The sequence below is a fragment of the Ostrinia nubilalis genome, chromosome 27 (assembly GCF_963855985.1).
Source record: "Ostrinia nubilalis chromosome 27, ilOstNubi1.1, whole genome shotgun sequence".
NCBI lineage: Eukaryota > Metazoa > Arthropoda > Insecta > Lepidoptera > Crambidae > Ostrinia > Ostrinia nubilalis.
Window position 1 is genome coordinate 257,992 of NC_087114.1, and position 6,000 is coordinate 263,991.

At 40.1% G+C, this 6,000-nt stretch overlaps 1 long non-coding RNA gene across 1 annotated transcript; it reads left to right on the plus strand.

Annotated features, from left to right (window-relative positions):
- The first annotated feature begins 3,347 nt into the window (after window positions 1–3,347).
- On the plus strand, window positions 3,348–5,645 carry LOC135084876 (uncharacterized). The gene is made up of 4 exons (XR_010259961.1): window positions 3,348–3,362; window positions 3,448–3,551; window positions 4,879–5,008; window positions 5,447–5,645. It is a non-coding gene; the product is annotated as an uncharacterized LOC135084876 (long non-coding RNA).
- Window positions 5,646–6,000: the final 355 nt, after the last annotated feature.

Here is a 6,000-nt window from a genome sequence, read left to right on the forward strand (position 1 = left end):
CACTTGAAACCTATGTTACAGTTAAGCTTTTACATTTACAAATACATTAGTTTTTATTTCATTCAAAAATACCCAGTAGTTATGATTTTATAGGCATTCAAAGTTCGCTTAAATATTGAGTCCCGCCGACGGTCACGTGACCCCGTGTGACGTACATTCACAGCGTCCGCTCACTAGAAAACGGATATAAACATACTTAAATATTATTTTTTTGTAAATACAAACTTATTATACATATTAACACCCAGACCCATCACAGAAATTAAAATTGAACCAAACCCAAACTTGATGCGATTGTGTCGTTTTATTGCGAATTACCTTCCAGCTCCATCATTAGACCCCGATTACTATATAGAATTAAAATACTCATCAATACAAAACGAACGAGCCCAAACTCGATGCATTTAAGTCGTTTTATTATAGAGTTCCTATGGCCACCTTCCAGCTCCATCATCAGATCAGCTCCATGTCATCATAATATTGCATGGTCATCCAAATCACTTGTGTTTGCGAAATTTCAGCTTAATCGGTTGCCTGGAAGTGGGTCTTAATTCAGTTTGCAAGATTCCACCCATACAAATATGAGCCAGTCGTTGTAATATGACGTCACGTGCATAAAATGGAGGGCCGGCCGCCGCCCGCACTTTTAAAATTCAATATCTTGGAAACTAATTAACGTATCGAAATAATTCTTTCACGTGTATTTTTTATTTTTAACAGAGAATACAGAAAGCTAAAAAACAAAATTAGTGAACATTCTTCATTAATGCCGTCTGGGACTCAAGCGGTTAAAGATGCTACATAATAAAATAATACCCGTATTTAGGGTTGCCAGGCGTCCGGATAAAGCCGGACATAGTTAGGCTTTTTGATTGCGTGTCCGGCCAAAATAACCGATGTCCGGCCTGTCCGGCTTTTGTTAGGCTTTTTATTTGGCTGCCGCGCCAGGCGAAAGTCGAGCCACAGAATAAGGCATGCACGCACCAGGACGTTAGGCAACCGATGATGATAGTAGGTACTCACTCGTGAGCTCACTAATTGCACCCCCCAGTCGCATGTCCGGCTTTTAGGGTAAAATGTACGGCCAAATGAAGCACAGAGTCCGGCTTTTGTGTTTTTGGACCTGGCAACCCTACCCGTATTAAAATAATAATAATTGTGTATACAGGGTGTCCCGTAATGCAACGTCAAGCCGTAACTGGGTGTTGAGGCAAGTTATGCTGGTTATCAGAAAAATATAAAAAACAATCTATGTGGCATTTTGTCAAAGTAATAGGCATTAAAAAAAAACAAGAAAATCTACTCCCGGTGACGGTCTTTTTACTCGTGTTGCCACAAATCTTCACTTTTTCCAAAATTTTTTTTGTTAAGTAACCCTTAATAATGCTTCTCTAAATTGTTATCAAAATTACGAAACCAGCTGCTCCAGCTTGGATGAAAAAAATACATTATTCCCAAAAAAAATTTCAAAATAAAAATTTTGCCTAGTTTAAACTGACTGTACTGAAAAAAAATTGTACTACGCGAGTATGGCAAGTGAAGTCATAATTTGGCGCATTTAGTAAGGATTCCAAAATGGTATAACACTTGGTAAATTCTTGCTGTAATTGTCGACAATTTTTGTTTTTTTGGAAATAATCCCGTTTTTAACTTTATCTACCTTGGTTAAATATTATTATTCTAATGTGCCCAAAATTCAAGTTTCTGGCTTAAGTGAGGTGGAGAAGCCATTTTAAAAGGTATGAGCGGAACGGAGAGGGCCATCTTACCAACCAGGGATGTTATGGATATCCGTAACCGTAACCGAAACTGATTTAAAAGTTACGGATAGTTTCGGATAAAGGCGGAGTCTTAAGGGTACAATAAATTCCAAACAGAAGCATTATTCAGGGTTACATAAAAAAAAATTAGAAAAAGTGAAGATTTGTGGCAACACGAGTAAAAAGACCGTCACCGGGAGTAGATTTTTTTGTTTTTTTTTTAAATGCCTATTATTTTGACAAAATGACACATAGATATTTTTTTTGATAACCAGCATAACTTGCCTCAACACCCAGTTCCGGCTTGACGTTGCATTACGGGACACCCTGTATGTGTATATATTTATAAATGTATATATTAAAATAAACATGCGATGTGAAAAAAGAAGAGAAACAAAAGAAGTGTGCTAGTGTAAGACTAATATCATTGTGGTTGCGTTTAGAATCTTTCACAGCTTAATGATTACTAACTGCTTTGCTGAACGATCCTTCTCACAACTAAAAAGGTTAAAAAACCCGCAAAGAACAAAAATCCGTCCAGACAAGCTTAATTATTTAGCATTAATGTGTACCTATTGAGGCAGACATACTTCGTCGGATAAATTTCGACGATGTAATCTCGGAGTTTGCTCTGATTAAGGCAAGGAAAATAATGTTTTAAGTTTTACATTTTACCTACTACACTTTCTATTTTGATGAACTTTCATTTTATACTTTATACCTTCCATTCCATTTAAGCAATAGAGGGCCTACACAGGCTCTGTGCTTAAGGCCTCGGATACTCTTAATCCGCCACTGCCTGGAATCCTCAAATAGAGGAATTGGTAATCTTTACCTAAGTATATACCTTTCATTTGAGCACTTGACTAAGAAACACCTTACAAGAATATGAGAGTTCTGATTAACTAAATTGATTGCAGGTTCCGAAACAGTTATTCCCCGATACTGCGAAACCTTCGCCGATTGGGTTTCATTGACGATCAGCAGTAGAACCTCTAGTCTTGCCCTGTGAGTCCATTAGATACAAAATTGGAGTGAGGCTGCCTGCGTTTGCCGTAGGACTTGTTTTCCTGCTGGTTGACGTCACAAAACTGGGAACCACTGCACACAGTAATAAAATATGAATACTAACTGGTTGTAGCCCCGAGGAAAGCAGACCTGGCGTGCGGGTGCCGCGTGGGCCATCGCTCCGCGTCAGCTTCGGACCTGACAGCAGCTGTCATCCGCCAGACTGCTGACGGATCTGACACTTGAGCCTATGGCCTCGAAGAAGGAGGTTGTGGGGTGCTGAGTATGGATAGCTGAATTAGATTTACAAAACTCTTGAAACCGCGCTGTATCCACTCATCCAAAACGATGTACTTATCATTATTAAGTGTTTTAAAGTTTATTTACTTACCTTACCTAACTATGTATTTTAAATATTACATTGTATCCTTCCTGAGTCGTTGCACAGGTGTTTTATTTTCCGAAAATACGCAGTAATCATTGATGGCGATATCATTCAATAATAAACTTTATACCGATTGTAAAAAGGACAATAGTTTGTAATAACTGGTCGATTTTGTCGAAATTTGAATACATAACCTAAACAATGATTAAGTTTGTACAGTTGTATAAATTTTGTAAATATTATCGTATATTTTGTGAAGGACGTTCTATTAACGTCAAATTGTACCATTTTTAGGCACCTCCAACTGTTTTCTAATGGTATAAAAGCAGTGTTTCGGCTGAGGCCGGCATTCTGAGCTCCTCAGTCGACCCGCAACAAACAACATGAACTTCTCACTGGTAAGTTTTTCTTGGTTTTATTCTATACTTCCCAATGTTGTTTGTACTTATACTTAGGGCAGCATCATTTCAACCACAGGTCCATCGCTGGTCGTAGGCCTCAATGATTTCCATGTTGACTACTTAGTCGGTAGCAGCCTGCATCCAGCGCCCTCCTTTATGAGGTTCTCCGGGACAAACTTGACCTTCACTGGGTGGGTTTTTTATTGGCGGTCAAGCTGTAGATCCTGGCTATAGGTACACAGCAGTTGCAGCGGTGGGAAAAAGAGGTGGGAATAGTCCCGTACCTTTACGAGGTCGTCGGCCCACGAGGCCTCCACACCAGGGCCCCGATTGCGCTAATTTGTAATGTCTTCAATTCGTTCGTATTTTATCTCTAGTCTACACTCCAGTCACGCTCCGATTTCATTCCAGCTGAAGTGCAATTCGGTATCGCGGTAAAGTTCACGCGTAAACAAAGACGAAACAACGGTTTTATATGCACTTTTCATTAAAAGTCTGAGTTATTTTTAAAGTAAAACAGCAAATATTCGTGAAGCGTTTGATAGCGTGTGAGAGAAAGTAGCTTTCTATCAGATTTTATTCAAAAGCGCAGTTGCAATCCGATTACGTTACAACTTCGTTTGAACTAGCTGTCAAAACGACTGCGCGATACGGATTTGTCAAAACAGCTGATGTTCGTTCGTCATCCAGTCGCGTAGCAGTTGTTGAAAATATTTAGCGCAATCGGGGCACTGAACCGCTGCCCCATCGGGCGCCAGTTCTGCTATGTGCTATGTGCCCCGCGCACAGGTGTGTGACCTTTGTGTGTGACGTTCGCTAACTACTGGCAACTACTTAGTGGTGACTGAGTTTGTTCCGGCGTTTCTTCTCAACGCTTGCCATATGTTTGTCTCGAAGCGCTGGTAGGGCCCAAAAGATACGGAGACATGTAAAGTGCCCCTTGGGCTACCTTTTTTTATTTATTGTAGTTTGACGTTCATAGGTGCCACTAGTGGTCTAACTCTAAATTGGTTTATTCCACTATTCCCCGCTATCAATCCCCGTCAACGGGGATTAAGTAGTGGACTTTTTGTTCACTAATCCCCGTTAACGCCAATTGGAGCTTATAATGGGGATTAATGAACTAAAAAGTTCATTAATCCCCATTAGGTACGTTAAAAATAAAATCCAAATATAACGGGGATTAATGAACTTTTTAGTTAATTAATCCCCATTATAAGCTCCAATTGGCGATAACGGGGATTATCAACGGGGAATAGTGGAATAAGCCTTCTAAATTGAATTAAAATATTTTTGATTTTGAATGATCCCTCCGTCCCCGCAGTTCTTCTTCGTGGTAGCCTTGGTGCTGGCCCTCGCCGCCGCCGCACCACAGCTTGATGCTGTCAACAACGTTCCTGTTATTGGAGGTATTTTTGGAGATGTGGCCAAACCTGTCGAAGAAGTAGCTAAAGGTAAGGACTTGAAACTTCTTTAAACCACTTTCTTTTCACGGTTCACCATCGCGTGGTAAGCGTCTTGAGTCATGACGCTGCAATAAATGGTTAATTAATTTTAATGTTATTTTAAAGCTCATTTATTTTTGCAAGTAGGCTTTTTAAGTTTGTTTTTAACAGACTTCAAAAAAGGAGGAGGTTCGGTTCGGCTGTACTTATCTTTTTTATGTACTCTTATGTTCTTAATAATATTTGGGACGTGTTTAAGTGCCCTGGAAAGGACCTATGTACTGAATAAACTATTTGAATTTGAATTTTAGTTCTCCGATTACTCCATCATTGTGGACCGATTTTCAAATTCTTTTTTTGTTCGATAGGGTGGTGTATATGCGCATGATTTATTTATTGTATAATTATATACTATCTACTATCATAAATTGTTCTTTCTCACAACAGGTGTTGGAGTCTAATCAAGACGCGACTACTCGAATACCGACCACTAAGGACAACTAGTACAACAAATGCCAGCAGTAGACAGTTACACAATCAGAAAACAGCCTGAAACTACTCAATAGAAAATATTTTTTGTAAATTATTACTATAACAATTGTACCCTGGACTTCATGAATAAATAACCAACTCAATTTTTGTTTTATTTATTTAATTTTTTCTTCGTTCCTACGCGAAACGCTAGTTTAACCGTCCATTGGATTGGTTAAGGCTACGTGTCCACCACCAGAATGTGCTAGGAAGACGATGGGGCGAGGGTGTTAGCGAGCGCACTGTCCTGAGGGTTTAAGGTTCGGCAAAACCAACGCGGTCACACGCGACCAGACTCAAGGTTCAGCCAAACCAACGCGATCACACGCGATCAGCCGGCGTGCAGCGATGGCGACCAGACTTTAATGCATTGCTCGCCATCGCTGCACGCCGCGCCGGCTGATCGCGTGTGATCGCGTTGGTTTGGCCGATCCTTTAAATGCATTGATCGCCATCGCTGCACGCCGGGT